At 41.6% G+C, this 19,030-nt stretch overlaps 1 pseudogene; it reads right to left on the minus strand.

Moving 5' to 3' along the window:
• Positions 1 to 2,052: 2,052 nt before the first annotated feature.
• LOC123076137 (uncharacterized) lies at positions 2,053 to 11,785 on the minus strand (annotated as a pseudogene).
• Positions 11,786 to 19,030: the final 7,245 nt, after the last annotated feature.

A 19,030-nucleotide genomic window follows, 5' to 3' on the forward strand; every position in this document is an offset into this window, starting at 1 on the left:
ATCAATGAAGCGACGAGGCCGCCACTCTGGGGAAAGTAAGTCCAGAGTCATGTAGCATTTTTTTTAGTTTTCCAGTACAGTGGGGTTGCAACATTTCTTTGAAACATATGTAGCAATTCTTATTGATGTTGGAAGCTTTTTTGTTTGCAGTTACAACATTGAAAAGCAAGCTGCAGATTTCTATACCAGAGAGGTATTTTCCAAGTTTCAAAAAATGTTGGCTAAATCAACAGGCTATGGTCTGCAATATCAGCTGCAAGGGTTGCACGGTGTCGTCTGGTTTCGCATTGTTGCAAATTATGGCGTCAACCCTAAAGTGTACACGGTGCGTGTTGCCCCTAAAGATCAGACATACATGTGCACCTGCAACATGTTTGAGATGTGTGGGCTGATCTGCCCACATATCATCCGTGTCATGGTGCACCTGAACGTGCAAACGATACCTGCAACTTACATGCTTCCAAGATGGTCTAAGAGAGCAACCGACCTTGCGCCTGAACCGGGCGATGGGCATAGAGCTATGCATTTCGGCGTCCCCACGACAAACACCCTAAAGTTTAACTCTCTATGCCGGAAGTTTGGGAAACTCGCTTCTGATGCATGCTTCAATGATGAAGCTTATAGTTTTGTCTCTGGGCTAATTGATCAGGGTAGTGTTGGGGTTGCTGCAATAAAAGCTAGAGCAACTGATGGGGTTGCAGGAGACGAAGAAGCCCAAGGTCATGCAGAAAATGCACAAGTCTCAGGGGGTCCAAGTACAGGTCAGCGGGATCCACCCCCCGTAGGACTGCGGAACCCACCAATGTCAGCAAAGAAAGGGAGGCCAAAAGAGAAAGAGAAGCGCAGGAAGCCACTAATTGAGATTCGAGAAGATGAAATGAAGAAGAAAGCAAAGAAGGAGGCAGCGAAAATGAAGAAAGCTCCAAAGCCAAAGGAAAAGAAGACTCCATGCAAATATTGTGAAGATGAAGATCACAACGTGAAGGATTGCCAACTCCTTGCAGCTTTTCTTGCTGCGAGTGCGAGCGCGAAAGCTCCGGGCGTCGAAACAATCCTTACACTTTAGGATATTTTCATGAGGGAAAAAATGATGAATTTCCTTGTAACACCCCATGACTTATGATAAAAAGTTGTGTTGACTAGCTGTGAATGTTTGTTTTGTGGGATTGCAACATATTACTACATGCGTGGTTTGAAAAAAAGCAGAATGTTCCTTTTTACATGAGTTGATTTAAAATAATTCTTATTGTTATATGTTTGTGAGAGCTTACTTTTTGTAGTATGATGGTGCCAAAATTTGTAGAATTTTGTTGTAAAAAAAAGCAGAATGTGGGTTTTTCCTTATATTTTTTTTAGAATATTACTCAATGGTTGTTGTAACCACAGCTTGATCCATGTTTGTAATGAACATGTTTTAAGCTTTTGAAAAGCATGGGGTAAGCTTTTTGAAAACATGGTTGAAGCTTCTGTAAACAAGGTTGCAGCTTTTAGGAAACATGTTTGAAGCTTTTGAAAAACATGGTTGAAGCTTTTGGAAAACATGGTTGAAACTTTTTCAAAGTATGGTTGAAACTTTTTCAAAATATGGTTGCAGCTTTTAGGAAACATGGTTGAAGCTTTTTAAAACATGGTTGTAGCAAAAATAACAAGTTTGAAAAGGAAAAATCCTTGAATGATTTAAAGTGTTGATTTAGCTGTACAGCAAAAGTTGGGAAAGGAAGCTTATTTACATTATGCTTCCAGCAAAAATATTGTAGGGATGTAGCTAATTTGCAGGTAAAAATGTATATTTTGGCTCTGCAACAAATCTAACAGAAGGTTGTAGCTATTTCCTGTGAGCTTCCAGCAATTTAAGTGTGTGACAAGGTAGCATTCACATATTATTTTTTGAGGGAAAAAATGCACATAGATTCCCTTGAAACTTCGATGGATGAAGTTTGAAATATTATCATATTTCAGAACCAGCGAAACAAAAAACAATTGTCAATGCATGATCAAGTTGGCAAACAGAAGAACCCATCCATTAAAAACATAAGTGCATCATCCAAAATATCAAGTTATCATCGGCTTACATACCAAAAGGACACATATGTTTACTGGAGGTATCAACAGTTTACATACGAACGCGCACTACTCTAATCCTATGAGAACGCTACCACCTCGGACATGATCTAGACCTAACGAAGAAACAAGCTTGTTGGTCTTGAACCTTCCAGAAAATCAAGCCGCCAACTCATCCTTGAACGCCCGCTCCTTTGGGGCATTGTTCATTGGGTGACTGAAAAGGTTGTATGCCACATCGATGTGGTATCGCGCCATGTCTTCCTGTAAAAAATGAATACAAAAAGTAAGCAAGTATGATGCTAGTTATTCTTGTGTTGCATGAGTATTGAAAACAAAAGGTAAAACAAGTATGATACTAGTTATTCTTGTGTTGCATGGAGTGGTGAATGCAAAAAGTTCACATCCATCCACCACAAAAAATTGATATGGATGTAGCAAAATTATTATATGAATGAAGCAAAAGCAGAATGTAGTTGTAGCACACTAGACATATGGATGTAGCAAAAAAGCCTAGTAGGTACGAACTTAAACCACATATGAAGCAAAAACAACACATGGTATTCTTCTGTTGCATGAGTATTGAAAACAAAGAAAGTAGATTGTAACAAAATGACAAGACAAAAAAATAAAAATGTGTACCTGCTTGAACTCTCTCATTGACTTCCCATCATAGTTCTCCACATATTTGAGCCCAAAAAAGCCACAATCACATCTGTGAGATAAGAAAAAGTTCAAAAAGTTTGTGATCTAGTTTGATGATGATATGTAAAAACATGATTGAAGAAAAATTCAAAAAGAAAACTCACAGGGTATCTTGCTTTGGGTAATCCTCTAGGTCAACACGGGCGAAGGATCCAACATTGACATTGAATTCACTGCACTCTTGTGCGAGGGTTGTAAAGTTTGTGATCTAGCACCGAAAACACACACAAAAGTTTCAAAAAATAAAATAAAATGAGGTGTGTAAAGATGACAACAGGGCATTTATGTAGATGAATCAGAAGGGTAAACAGAAAAAAATAGAGAGCATGAGCCTACGAGGTTATTGGCTTGCTTCTTCAAAGGAGATTGTTTTCCTTTTGAATGGATTGAGTCAAATACATTCCACTGCTTGTGAAGCAAGTTTGCGCAAACAACTATCCAATGGCGATCATGCACAATTGTGAAAAAAAGCTGGAAAAAACAAAAGAAAGGCAAAAAGGTACTCAGAACATGTAAAAAATGTTACAGCCGCGTCATCATTGGATCATATTTGTTAGTATTTTGTGGTGTGGAACAAAAGAAAGCTTCGTGAAACTTACGAGGTCAAACTTTTGAACCTTGAACAATTTCATAGCCCTTTCAAGCTCAGCCATGAGTTTTGCTGGTTGGAAGGTTGATGGGTCTTGTTTTAGTAGGATCTACTTGAAAGATACAACAAAATGGTTAGTGTGTGTTGCAACGAAAATGTGAAAGTAAGAAAGGAATGAAGCATTGCTTGTTTTTACAAAAGCTTACCCCCGCGTGGACTGAGAATATGTATTTCTTCACATCCCTTTCTTTTGCTGCACGGGATGCAAGGTTGTTCATCTCGATACATAGGGACATAACCTCATCATTCATATCCCCGCGAGGCTTGAAGCATACAAGGAATTTCTTGTATCCAATGAAAAATCCACCTAGCTTGATGAAAGGCGTCCTGTTACCATAGATGCAACCGAATGAATCATTTGTTTCGAGCAGAAAAAAAATAGAAAACAAAAACAGATAGGGCTTAGGTAGCTCACACTTGTTCATTGGGTTGTGATTTCCTCAATGGTTTTCCATGCTTCACAAACTTCTCTTACATTTCTGCAGCATTGTCGACCTTTTGCTTCTTTGCCCTGGTATTTTTTATGGCTGGAACTTTGGCCATCCTCTTCTTCCTAGTGTTCTTGTCATGTGTGCTAGGGCCACTGCTTGCATCAGCAAAATGCTCTTCCATAGCGACCATCTTAGGAGCTGTAGCAAAAAAATAAAAATGGATGAGTTTGCAAGAGATTGTACAAAAAGAATTTGCTGGAATCACACAAATGTGAAAAAATGATATGGAGAAAAACAAAAAGAAATGATGCAAGAGGAAGGAAGCATACTTGGGCTGTCATCATCGTCTGAAACAGGAACAGGAAACACGGGGATGTTTGCATAGATGGGGCTGACTGTGCTCTTCTTAATTGTAGGCTCATCCGTGGAATGCATCATCTCATAGTCTTCGGAGCCCTTTGGGAACAACTCACAAGATGGCTCGTCGTCCCAAATGCCGGCTGTCGCACTCCTGGGTGCATCATAGAAGAGTGGGGGGCTGTGAGGTGAGGCGTTGCCTTCCATCTCGAAACTCACTCTTTGTTGCTCACGATTTTCCGCAGCCTCTGTTGCAACTTCTAGGTTCAATCTGGTGACTTCATCCTTGTTGATGCTAGGTGTTGTACCTTGAGCTTGAGCTTGAGCACCAATGTCGGCATTTGCAGCTTTAGCATCATTCTCTTTTCCGCGACATTCGTCCATGATAGGTGCTTCAAAGGAAAAGTTGGGCTCATTGGTAGCTGTGATGGCGTCTCCAACATCACGAAGGAGAGCGGCCATCCGGTTGCACTGCAATCCCTTTAAACACTGTCCAAACTTGCCTACTACACCATCCACCTCTGCTGCAAAAATACCCTTGTGCTTGTCGTAGAGCATTTGAAACTGAGTTGGTACTTACAAGAAGGCAAGTGTCCAACATTTTTAGTGACAAGTATATCCAGATTTTGAGAAGTATGGATGTAAAGAAAACACAAATGTGGGTGTAGCACATTAGAGGTATGGATGAAGCAAGAAACAAGTAGGTGTGGTGCTGTGTCACTATGTATCAAATAAATAGTGTGATTGTAGCAATTTACTTTCATGGATGAAGCATAAAAAACAAATGGTCTATACCTCTAGGTAGCAAATTATTGATATGGATGTAGCAAAGTTATGATATGTTTGAAGCAAAAACAGAATGTAGTTGTAGCACACTAGACATATGGATGCAGCAAAAAAGCCTAGTAGGTATGAACTTAAACCACATATGAAGCAAAAACAGAACATGGTTGTAGCACATCAGAATGAGGGATGCAGCAAACAAAATATACACTTGCAACTGGGTATAGTAAATAATGCAAAGCCAAAGGTAAACAGGAAATGAATACAATGAAAAAGATAGTGTAGATTGTGAAAGAGTACCCTTAGATCTTGCATGCTAGGGAATGATTGCTGCAGCCAATCGTTGAGCGATGATGATAGGTGTGGTTCAGTATCAACATTTTGTTGAGCCTCGTTTGATTGAGAGTCCTTTGCTTGAATGTCAGCACCTTGAATTTGGATTCCTTGGCCACTAGGTGCTTCAGCACCAACTCCCTGCCCACTGGCTGCTTCAGCACCAACTTCCTGTCCCATGAGTTGTGCTGCATAGGGGGTGTTGCACAAACTCCGGATCTAGGAAAACAAAACATGAGGGGAGACAAAATAAGAAGGCCGCCATAACCTAAATGGAAAAGCAAAGATTGCTACATGCAAATTCAGTGAGCAAAAAACATGGGGGTGTAGCAAAATTACTTGGGTGTGTTTCCCGTAGAAAGGTTGGACAAGAGTGAGCTTGTTCTTGTCAACTTTATCCAACCAATCAAAATCCTTTTGGCAAACAAAGCGTATCCTCGACACGGAATAATCAATGGCATGCTCATTTGGGAGGCCGGGCGGGATATCAATATGACCCATGTATATGATCTGCATGGAATGTAAAAAGGACATTAGCCAACAAAACATAAATGCGAGCTATAGAAAATGTACAGAAGGTTTCATGCAGCAAAGAAAAAAGATGGAGGTATTTCATAATGTTGCGTTGCATACCGCTAACATGGGAAGGCATGAAGCGATCTGAAACTCTGCTGCTTTTTCTATATTTGCTTGCATCCTCTTCTTCTCTTGAAAGACTCCAACCTCCTCCATCGCTCGTGCCAACAAGTGCTCATCCCAAGCGAATTCATGCACCAAAGACATATCTTCCAGGGAAGCAAGATACTCGAGATTCACCATATTGCCCGTGCCTGGGCACAAAACTGTTGCCAACGCAAGGAGTGCCCAAGTCCTATTTATCATAACCACGTCCTCCTCACTGCAATTAGTGAGCAACTTGACAACATGGGCGATTGGAGCCCTGTTCCCCTCCTTGTAGATGCTGCGAAGATCATGTTCATCACTCTTCTTTAGAAGCTTCACGGGTCTATCACCGGATGGCACGTTGAAAATCCTTTTCACCATAAGCTTGCTGAAGGTGATAGATTTGTTCTTGTGTTTGAACTCAGAGAGTATGTGATTCGTGTTCATCGCAACAAACTCAATGAGCTCATGGGGCACCTTGAAAGACCGGATGTCCAACAAGTCTCCAAACGGTCCCTCCCTTATGATTCTCTGTTTTTCCGGTGATACTTGCTTCCCAATCTCAGCCAGCCTTTTTGAGTTAAACCTTGACTTAAAGCCACATAGATTGTACTTCTTCTTATTCTTCTTCTTAGCCTTCTTACTCCCCTCATTCTCACCAGAGGTGCTTGCAACATCTACAAAAAGGAAAAATGTATAAGCACACATAAAAAATATACATCCTCAGTTGGACAGTGCTTAATTTAAGCTACTAACACCACTTAAAAATGCTACTAACACCACTGAAAAAAGCTACTAACGACAACATTTTGAACTTATCACAGGCCACGAACATTTTGCATCTAAAAATGTTACATATATGTGGAACAAACAAATCCTAATGGGATCCTAATCCCATCCCAAATCCCTAGCCACCAAAATAACCACCACCCCCGCCCCCTCCCACAACCCTGCGGGAACACCACCCGCCCGCTCCCTCGACCCGCGGGAACACCACCCCATCCCCGTCCGCGCCGGCGCCGCCGGCGGCCCGCGGGAACCTCGCCCCGCACCATAACCCGCCCTAACCCTAAAGCCAATGGGGGAGGGGGAGACAACACAACGATAGGGAGAGGACGAGGGGAGAGTTACCATCCGGGGGCGCCATAGATCGCCGGAGAATCGAGATCCGCCTTGGGCCGCCGCCGCCGCTCCTGATCTCCAGCCGCCCGCCGGTCGCCCTGCCTCCTCGAACCAAAATGACCCTCTCGTGCGGTTGCAGCAAAACACATGAAGGGATAACCCGTGCGTGTTTAAAAAAAATAACGGGTCTGGTAACACGTGGCGCAAACAGCATCCTTGGATCAAAAGAGATCCAACGCACGGAGCGCGACCGGCCCGAGCGTTCCGCCGGCGCCCCGGCCACCAACACTTTCGAAGGATGATTGTGTTGAGCACTAGAGGGAGAGGAAGAGGTGGAGGCGCCATGCGTGTTTTTTTTCTGTTTCTGAAAATTGGACGAACAAAGAGCAGAGGTAGAAGAACATGAGCGACTGGCCTTGCCGCTGCTATGTTGCGCCCGTGAGCGAAAGATAATTCTAGTCGCCCTGTGTGGTCGATTGGTATAAGTCGCCAGTGCTACAAATAGATATGGGTCGCTCAGTCTGTCTGTTTTTTCTTTTTAATAAAAACCGGCGAGAGAAAAGAAACTAAAACGAAAAGTTCCATAGGCTTATAATATATCAAAATTCATAGAATTTTATGGAAAAAATTATGAACTATTTTTCAAGGCCAAAAGAAAATATTTTTAAAACCTATTTTTTCAAAATTCACAAAAATGACTTTGACTAAAATATCAAATATTTTTCAATGTATTTTTCCTGAGTTTTGAAAATTCAAATATAATTCAATTTCCTCTCTGAATTTTGAAATTTGTCAGGGGGATTTGAATATACTTAAAGTCAAAAGTGAACCAAATGCAATTAAAAATGATTTTCTTTAATTCCCCACTTTATTTCATATTATTGGAGGAGTCATGTTATCTCTCTCATGAAAATCCTTGAGTGGCATGGAATTGGAATTGATTTCTAAAATGAAATTTCAATTCATAGGAATACTTTTGGGAAAGTCATTTTATTCCCTCTCATTAGATTTTTCAAAAGTTTCAAATTCAACCCAATTTGACACAATCCATCACACAACAATCAAACAAACAATCCTATTTTTTATTATAATATTCCAAAATTTAGAATTTTGGGATGTTACACTTCGTGATCTGAACATGATTGTGATATTTGTAAAATATCGTTTCCTTGTACTTATGAATCTGACAAATCTCTAGTCTTCGAAGGTTATTGAAAGGACGATCTGTATATGGTAGATTTCTATGCAGGACCACAGCTAGCCATATGTCTTCTAGCAAAAGCTTCAAAGTGTTGGCTCTGGCATCGGAGGCTAGGGCATGCTGGCATGAGGAACTTGTACACTCTCGCGAAGAAGAATCATGTCATAGGGCATCGAGGGTGTCAAGTTCAAGAAGGATCATCTATGCGGTGCTTGCGAAGCTGGAAAGATGACTAGGGCCAAGCATCCCTCAAAGACAATCATGACGACGACACGTCCCTTCGAGCTGTTTCACATGGACTTATTTGGCCCTACTTACTACTCTACCCTTACTACCACTGCATGCCTCTATGGTTTCATCATTGTTGATGATTACTCAAGATATACATGGGTGCACATAATTCTCTACAAGAATGAAGTGCAGGATGTCTTCAGACGACTCGCCAATCGTGCCATGAACAACTATGGCATCAAGATCAAGTATATCAGAAGTGACAACGACACATAATTCAAGAACATCGGCCTCGACACTTATCTTGATACATTGGGCATCACACATGAGTTCTCTGCTCCATACACACCTCAGCAAAATGGCATCATGGAGCGCAAGAACAGAACCCTCATTGAGATGGCACGAACGATGCTTGATGAGTACAAGACTCCAAGGAAGTTCTGGCCTGAAGCCATTGATATGCATGCCATGTCATCAAACGTGTTTATCTTCACAAGTTCCTAAAGAAGGCATCATATGAGCTCTTGACTGGTAAGAGACCAAACGTCAGCTATTTCCGACTATTTGGTGCTAGGTGCTGGATCAAGGATCCGCATCCCACTTCAAAATTTGCACCGAAAGCACATGAAGGTTTTATGCTTGGCTACGGAAATGATTCACACTCCTACAGAGTTTTCAACCTCTTTCACTACAAAGTGGTTGAAACTATGGATGTGTGGTTTGATGAGACTAACGGCTCAAAAAGAGAGCACCTGCCAAATGAAGCTACACCAAGTGAATCTATCAAGCTTATGGGTACTAGGGAGATCATTCCTTCAGAGGTACAGGCTGAAGAGGAAATCATCATTTCTGCACCCAATCAGCCTGAAGACACTGCTCAGCCTGAAACCAATGCTAAAGATGAAGACAATGATCAGCAAGGGAAAAATCTTCGTCCAGTTCATCCTCGTGTTGCAAATGAAGTACAGTTTGAGAAGATAATTGATAGCAGTGCACCTGGTCCACTCACTCATTAAAGAGCAACACAGCTAGCAAATTTCTGTGGGCACTTTGCATTTGTCTCTATATCTGAACCCAAGAAATTTGATGAAGCCTTCATGGAACCTGAATGGATTCAAGCTATGCAAGAAGAGCTTCAATAGTTCGAGCTGAACAATGTATGGGAGCTAGTAAAGCGTCCAGATCCTCGCAAGCACAATATTATCGGCACCAAATGGATCTATCGCAACAAACAAGATGAGCATGGTCAAGTTGTCAGAAACAAGGCTCGTCTCATTGCTCAAGGTTATAAACAAGTTGAAGGGATTAACTTCAATGAAACATTTGCTCCTGTGGCTAGGCTTGAAGCCATTCGCATACTGCTAGCCTATGCCATACACAACAACATTCTTTTGTACCAAATGGATGTAAAGAGTGCCTTTCCCAACGGCAAAATTGAAGAACAAGTGTATGTTGCACAACCACCTGGTTTTGAAGACCCAAAGCGTCCTAACATGGTATACAAGCTCAACAAGGCACTGTATGGCCTCAAACAAGCACCTCGAGCTTGGTATGACACACTCTAGATCCCGCTCTCTTCCCGAAGACATATGATGGTGAACTGTTTGTATGCCAAATCTATGTGGATGACATTATCTTCGGCTGCACTCACAAGAGATACAGTGATGAGTTTGGGCATATGATGCAAGAGAAATATCATATGTCCATGATGGGTGAGCTGAAATTCTTCCTTGGTCTTCAAATCCATCAGCAGAGTAATGGCATCTTCATATCACAAGAAAAATATCTCAAAGATTGCCTAAAGAAGTTTGGAATGCAAGACTGCAAAGGGTACACGACACCAATGCCAACCAAAAGCCACTTGGGCCCCAACGACAATGGTAAAGAGGTCGATCCAAAGGTATATGCTCCATGATTGGTTCTTTACTCTACTTATGTGCATCTAGGCCTGATATAATTCTTAGCGTTTGCATGTGTGCCTGATTCCAAGCGGCACCAAAGGAATCGCATCACTTAGCTGTGAAGCGAATTCTTCGATATTTGGCTTACACCCCAACACTAGCATTATGGTATCCAAAGGGCTCAGAGTTTGATCTATTTGGATTCTCAGATGCTGATTATGCTAGTGACAAGGTTGATCGCAAGTCCACATCAGGCATATGTCACTTTCTTCGACGATCTCTTGTCTGTTGGTCTTCAAAGAAGCAGAACTGTGTATCTCTCTCCACTGCTGAATCCGAATACATTGCTGCTGGATCTTGCTGCGCTTAGCTTCTATAGATGAAGCCTCTCAAGGACTATGGCATCCACTTGAAGCATGTGCCACTTTACTACGACAATGAAAGTGCCATCAAGATAACAACCCAGTTCAACACTCGAAGACAAAGCACATTCATATTCGTCAACATTTTCTCAAAGATCATGTCATGAAGGAAGATATTGGTATCATTCACGTCAACACTGAAGAGCAATTGGCAGATATCTTCACAAAGCCCTTGGATGAGAAAAGGTTTTGCAAGTTGCGGTGTGAACTAAATATTTAAGAATCCTCAAATGTCCTGTGATTGGACACACATCCTAACGCTTATGCATGTTGATGACTTAGATGTGCAACACACGAAGTAACGTATATCTTCAATCAATGAAGATTTACACTCTAAGTGTGAATACATTAACACGGAATTTGACTTCGGAATGCCACGATAATTGTGCGTCGTGTCTGGGTCAAATACTTCCTATACGGTGGGTAATGCCACCACCAAACACTTCTGAATATTTTTCATTTGGCGTCATGATTGCATTATCTTTGCATTTTGTTTGTCTTCAACATTGAATTGACTTCAAGGTTTATCTTCGCAATGTTGATTTGGTCTTTTCTGATATATATAGGGCTGCACTATTCTATTACTAGTAATCTGTTACCCTCGGCCCTATATAGGAGCGACGATGACAGAATCTCGTGAACCAACCCACCTCCCTCCCGATCCCCAACTCCTCCTCCAGCGCGCCGCCCGCTCCCTCCCGGTCGGTGCGCCACCATCTCCCTCCCCCACCGTGCACTGCCCTCTCCCTCCCCCGCTGCACGCCACAACCTCCATCCCCGCCGGCGCGCCTCCTCCCCCCTCCCCGCGGCACGCCGCCCCTCCCTCCCCCGCCCCACTCACCCCGGATCGCGTCGTCGCCGTACTTCCCTGGGGACCGCTCGCGCCGCCGCCTTCCTCCCCTGGCCGTCGATGGTGCCGCCACCATCCTGTTGGAGATATGCCCTAGAGGCAATCATGTAGGATGATATTTCCTATGTGTTTATGAATAAAGATAGTCCTTGGACATTATCAATGATGTGTATCAGCAAGTATGTGACTTGTTTGTGGGACTATGCATTGTATGATGACTGTACTAAAAGGTCCCTAGTCGAAAGGGATGTGTGGACGCGCAACCGACTAGACTAGCATATGACATGGTCGATGGCTTGGTCTCACTAGCCGTGGAGCATTGGATGCTAACCGAATAATATGGACACGGAAAGACCTGATCGGATTCGACGTAGTCGGATCCGAGTTGAGATAAGGTCTGAGTAGGACAGACCCAACTATGAGACGCAGCGATATGTCATCTGTGAGTCTCTAGTACAACATAGGTTCTATGTCCTAAGACCTGAGCTGGCGCATGTACTCGGGATGGTGACAGACTTGCTTTGGGCCGACCAAACGCTACTCCGTGACTGTGTAGTTACAAAGGTAGGTTTCAGGCTTGTCCAGACCCATGCTACGAGACATGGTCGAGCAAGATGGGATTTGCCCCTCCGATCAGGAGAGATATACTCTGGGCCCGTCGTGTATCCGACCAAGATATGCATGGCCATGCGATTAGGATTATGAGATAATCTGGTTTGTGGTCGGTATCACTCGAACGAGAAAGAGGTCGGGCTAGCACAAGGATGACATAATCGCCTTGAGCCCGACAACATATATCGTGTGGCAAAGGGAACAAAAGTGTGACACGTTGTACAGGTTCGCCTAACCAGCTTCATAGTCTGCTTGGTGTTTGGCATGCCTTGCTAGAGGCCGCTACCAACTGTGCAGTTCGGAGGTGATCCGAACTGTGACCAAGCCGGCTTGAACCTAAGGGGTTGCGCGCTTAAGGGAAGGAACCTACGAGGTCGGATCCGAGAACACTAGTCGGATGTGATCCGAGCTGTATTCGGATTGTGGTCGAGTAGATTTGTGGGCTTTAGGATCTGTGCGAGGCCCAAGAGTTGAGCCCGCGACAGGTGCCTATATATAGTGGAGGTGTTGCACACTCATGGGTTGATCGCTTCGGCGCTGTCACTAGAGTTTGCATGTGTTGCGAATAGACACCTCCACTCGCCGCCGGTTGTGTGATCAGACCTAGCAGTCCGCCGCACGACGTTCCTCCTGTACGCATGGATATCATTAGATGCGGTGCACCTGCGCCGCTCCGGCGAACTTGTACAAGGGATACGACGACCGACTGTTCGAGGGAGATCGGACGAGGAGGAGACGATCCACGCGGACACGCTAGTGGTAACGAATTGTGATCCATCTCCTGTAGCATGTTCTTGCTTGTTCTGCGCGTAGGAAATTTTAATTTGCAGTCGATGAACCCTACTGTAGAACCCAACACATCCTCCCCTAGCCGCCGCTCGTGCCGCCGTCCTCCCCTGCCCCCCAGCTCGCGCCACGGCCGCCCTCTCCCACGCCGCCAGTCCGATGACCAAGGTGCTTCAGTCCAAATCCATGTGCGGGGAGCTGCGAGGATGAACTGATCCGTACAAACAAAAATGGTGGTCCGTTCTGCAAAGGGGAAATTGTTTAATTAAAAAATATTGATCAGTACAAGTTAATAACGGTGGTCCGTTCGGCATAAAAGAAATGACAGAAATTCAAATTGTAAAAGTTCAAGCAAAAAAGAAACCCCATGCAATTCAAAATGGTAAAAGTACAAGTCGTAAAATAAGAGAAGTACAGAATATCATTGTAAAAAATGTTTAGTTCAAAAAAAGAATAAATAAACATCTTATTTTTGAAAAAAATATCATTCAGTTCGATGATATAAACCATGCAAGTACAGGTGCGACGATACAATAAACCGTTGAAAAATTACGAGCAAAAATATTACCCAAAAACAAAGCAAAGTCTAGTTAGTGAAAACACGATTAGTACGAAATCATGAAAACATCAGTACAAACTTTTTTTCAGAACCATTCAAAATTACTCTACAAAAATAGGCAGTACAAAACACACGCATATATCAGTACGAGTACTCTGTTTTTCAGATGGGAAAACAGCAGGATCCGTCTTACCGTATTCAAAATTACTCATCAACGATTGCGAATTTGAGAAAACGTTCAACATGACTAAGTTTCACATTTTCGATAGTTATCGAACGGTATACTATTTGCCCCATTTCGACAAACTTAAAAAAAAATCACGTTCAAAATCAAATTTGACCGTATTCGAATTCGTTTTTAAAACGTAAGTACTTCGAAAAACATTTCAATACGAAAAAGTTGCGCATTTTCCATAGCTTTCCAACGCCGTATCATTTGCGTCAATCCGACGAACCGTTTGCAAAAAATCACGAAAATACTTTTCACCCAGAATTTCACCGTTTTTCAAATTATTTTAAAATCTTATAGAATTATAAAAAATAATAGATACATGGAAGATGCAGATTTTCACCAGCTTTCCAATTCCATCTTATTTGCTCAATTCCAACAAACCATTTGGAAATTTAGTCCAAAATACGATTCACGTTTTCGGTTTTGAAAAAAAAAACCGCTCTTAAACCATGATGATTTTGCAAAAACCATTTAATATACTCGAAATATAGTTGTCAAGAGCTTTCCAATGATATATTACACGCCCCGTTCCGACAAAAAAATTGCAAAAAAATTTTGAAGTAAAGAAGACGCTGTGTTGAACAGAAATGAAAGCATCAGTTCAACCGCTCAAAATTAATCAGTACAACCGCCTGAAACCGTCAGTTCGAGTAGGGTAACAGAATAATATTCTGTTACGCAAAGCAGAATAGCCCAGATGTATATATATATATATGTGTGTGTGTGTGTGTGTGTGTGTGTGTGTGTGTGTGTGTGTGTTCTGTGCTTTGTCTTCAAACTTGCATCTTTCTAAACTAAGTGAATGTGATCGGACCCTAACCCCTTCTGTGCTTCTTCCTCAAATGTTGTCTATCTAGTCATATGCATTCTGTTGAAACATGTCGAATGTCTTCATTGCGTCCTTGTTAGCTGAAGATACAGAGACACACATTTAAAACTAAATTCAATGTTATATCTCTTTTTCCTGAATACCGAAGAAGCCGAAACGACCTCCCGACAAACCAGGCGTGCGTGGGAACATGGAACATCTTTCAATGAGTTGCATGCGTGCCACGTGTCCTTCAGATGTGAACCGCCAGGGGCACCTGCGTAATTATGCTGCGCAGCCCTTTCCACCTTATAAATACACACCCACGCGCGGTCATTATCTCCTCTTCCACCTCACCACCTCGCTAAAACCCTAGCACCACCGCTAGCTCGCGTCGACGCCGGAGACGAAGCGCTTAGCTGCCGCGACCTCTTCGACGCCGTCCTCACGCCGGCCGCTAATACGTCTCCAACGTATCTATAATTTTTTATTGTTCCAATGCTATTATATTATCCATTTTGGATGTTTAATGGACTTTATTATACACTTTTATATTATTTTGGACTAACCTATTAACCGGAGGCCCGACCCAAATTGTTGTTTTTTGCCTATTTCAGTGTTTCACAGAAAAGGAATATCAAACAGAGTCCAAACAGAATGAAACCTTTGGGAGAGTGATTTTTGGAACAAACGTGATCCAAGGACTTGGTGTGGACGTCAACAAATAAACGAGGAGGCCACGAGGCAGGGAGGCGCGCCCTACCCCCTAGGCGCGCCCCCACCCTCATGGGCCCCTCGTGGCTCTCCAGACCGACTTCCTTTGCCTATATAAACTCATATACCCCGAAAATATCCAGGAGCATCACAAAACCCTATTTCCACCACCACAACCTTCTGTACCCATGCGATCCCATCTCGGGGCCTTTTCCGGCGCTCCGCCGGAGGGGGCATCGATCACGGAGGGCTTCTACATCAACACCATAGCCTCTCCGATGATGTGTGAGTAGTTTACCTCAGACCTTCGGGTCCATAGTTATTAGCAAGCTAGATGGCTTATTCTCTCTCTTTGGATCTCAATACAAAGTTCTCCTCGATTCTCTTGGAGATCTATTCGATGTAATCTTCTTTTGCGGTGTGTTTGTCGAGATCCGATGAATTGTGGCAAGTTTATCTATGAACAATATTTGAATCTCCTCTGAATTATTTTATGTATGATTTGTTATCTTTGCAAGTCTCTTCGAATTATCAGTTTGGTTTGGCCTACTAGATTGATCTTTCTTTCAATGGGAGAAGTGTTTAGCTTTGGGTACAATCTTGCGGTGTCCTTTCCGAGTGACAGCAGGGGCAACAAAGCACGTATTGTATTGTTGCCATCGAGGATAAAAAGATGGGGTATATATCATATTACTTGAGTTTATCCCTCTACATCATGCCATCTTGCCTATGCGTTACTCCGTTCTTATGAACTTAATACTCTAGATGCATGCTGGATAGCGGTCGATGTGTGGAGTAATAGTAGTAGATGCAGGCAGGAGTCGGTCTACTTGTTGCGGACGTGATGCCTATATACATGATCATGCCTAGATATTCTCATAATTATTCGCTTTTCTATCAATTGCTCGACAGTAATTCGTTCACCCACCGTAAATTATGCTATCTTGAGAGAAGCCACTAGTGAAACCTATGGCCCCCGGGTCTATTTTCCATCATATAAGTTTCCAATCTATTTTATTTTGCAATCTTTATTTTCCAATCTATATCATAAAAATACCAAAAATATTTATATTATCTCTATCAGATCTCACTCTTGCAAGTGGCCGTGAAGGGATTGACAACCCCTTTATCGCATTGGTTGCAAGGTTCTTATTTGTTTGTGTACGTACGAGGCGACTCGCGTGTGGTCTCCTACTGGATTGATACCTTGGTTCTCAAAACTGAGGGAAATACTTAAGCTAGTATGCTGCATCACCCTTTCCTCTTCAAGGGAAAAACCAACGCAAGCTCAAGAGGCAGCTAGAAGGATTTCTGGCGCCGTTGCCGGGGAGATCTACACCAAGTCAATACCAAGTAACCATCACAAACTCTTATCCCTTGCATTACATTATTTGCCATTTGCCTCTCGTTTTCCTCTCCCCTACTTTACCCTTGCCGATTTATTCGCCCTATTTTCCGTTCGCCTCTTTTTCGTTTGCTCCTTGTTTGCTTATGTGTTGGATTGCTTGCTTGTCACGATGGCTCAAGATAATACTAAATTGTGTGACTTTTCCAATACCAACAACAATGATTTTCTTAGCACTCCGATTGTTCCTATTACCGATGCTGAATCTTGTGATATTAATGCTGCTTTGCTGAATCTTGCAAAAGAAGAAAGATGTGGATAATTATATTGTTAAATTGAAGCTATTTCCATTTTCGCTTAGAGATCGTGCTAAAACTTGGTTTTCGTCTTTGCCTAAAAATAGTATTGATTCATGGAATAAGTGCAAAGATGCTTTTATCTCTAAGTATTTTCCTCCCGCTAAATCATCGCTCTTAGAAACGATATTATGAACTTTAAGCAACTTGATCATGAACATGTTGCACAAGCTCGGGAGTGAATGAAATTAATTACACATGGTTTGAATTTATGGATGATTATTACAAAAAAAATTATGCCGGATTGAATTTTGCTTCTAGAAATCTTTTAGATTCGGCCGCGGGAGGCACTTTTATGGAAATCACTTTAGGAGAAGCTACTAAGCTCCTAGATAATATTATGGTTAATTATTCTCAATGGCACACCGAAAGATCTACTAGTAAAAAAGTTCATGTGATTGACGAAATTAATGTTTTGAGTGGCAAGATGGATGAACTTATGAAATTGTTTGCTAATAAAAGTGTTTCTTCTGATCCTAATGATATGCCCTTGTCTACTTTGATTGAGAATAATAATGAATCTATGGATGTGAATTTTGTTGGTAGGAACAATTTTGGTAACAACGCGTATAGAGGAAACTTTAATCCTAGGTCGTTCCCTAGTAATTCCTATAATAATTATGGTAATTCCTACAACAACTTTTATGGAAATTTTAATAAGATGCCCTCTGAATTTGAGACTATTGTTAAAGAATTTATGATTTCTCAAAAGAATTTCAAAGCTTTGCTTGAAGAAAAATTTCTCAAGGTTGATGAATTGGCTAGGAACGTGGATAGTATTTCTCTTGATGTTGATTCTTTGAAACTTAGATCTATTCCACCAAAGCATGATATCAATGAGTCTCTCAAAGCCATGAGAATTTCCATTGATGAGTGCAAAGAAAGAACCGCTAGGATGCGTGCTAAAAAAGATTGCTTTATGAAAGCATGTTCTTATAGTTTCCATGATAATAATGAAGAAGATCTAAAAGTGATTGACGTGTCTCCTATCAAATCTTTGTTTTCTAATATGAATCTTGATAATGATAGGACTGAATATGAATCAAACCTATTTAACAGGCATCCCAATAATTCGGAGTTTTTAGATCTTGATGCAAAAATTACTAAAAGTGAGATTGAAGAGGTCAAAACTTTAGATAGCAATGAACCTACTATTTCGGGTTTCAAGGAATTTAATTACGATAATTTCTCTTTGATAGATTGTATTTCCTTGTTGCAATCTGTGTTAAATTCTCCCCATGCTTATGAACAAAATAAAGCTTTCACTAAACATATCGTTGATGCTTTGATGCAATCTTATGAAGAAAAGCTTGAATTAGAAGTTTCTATCCCTAGAAAACTTTATTATGAGTGGGAACCTACAATTAAAATTAAGATTAAAGATTATGAATGCAATGCTTTGTGTGATTTGGGTGCTATTGTTTCCATGATTCCTAAAACTTTGTGTGATATTCTAGGTTTCCATGAATTTGTTGATTGCTCTTTAAACTTGCATATTGCGGATTCTACCATTAAGAAACCTATGGTACGGATTAACAATGTTCTTATTGTTGCAAATATGAATTATGTGCCCGTGGATTTTATCGTTCTTGATATATATTGCAATCCTTCATATACTATTATTCTTGGTAGGCCTTTCCTTAGAACGATTGGTGCAATTATTGATATGAAAGAAGGAAATATTAGATTCCAATTTCCGTTAAGGAAAGGCATGGAACACTTTCCCAGAAAGAAAATTAAATTACCTTATGAATATATTATGAGATCCACTTATGAATTTCATACCAAAGATGATACTTAGATCTATCCGTGTTTTATGCCTAGCTAGGGCGTTAAACGATAGCGCTTGTTGGGTGGCAACCCAATTTTATTTTTGTTTCTTGCTTTTTGCCCCTGTTTAGTAATAAAT

The sequence above is a fragment of the Triticum aestivum genome, chromosome 3D (assembly GCF_018294505.1).
Source record: "Triticum aestivum cultivar Chinese Spring chromosome 3D, IWGSC CS RefSeq v2.1, whole genome shotgun sequence".
NCBI classification, from domain to species: Eukaryota; Viridiplantae; Streptophyta; class Magnoliopsida; order Poales; family Poaceae; genus Triticum; species Triticum aestivum.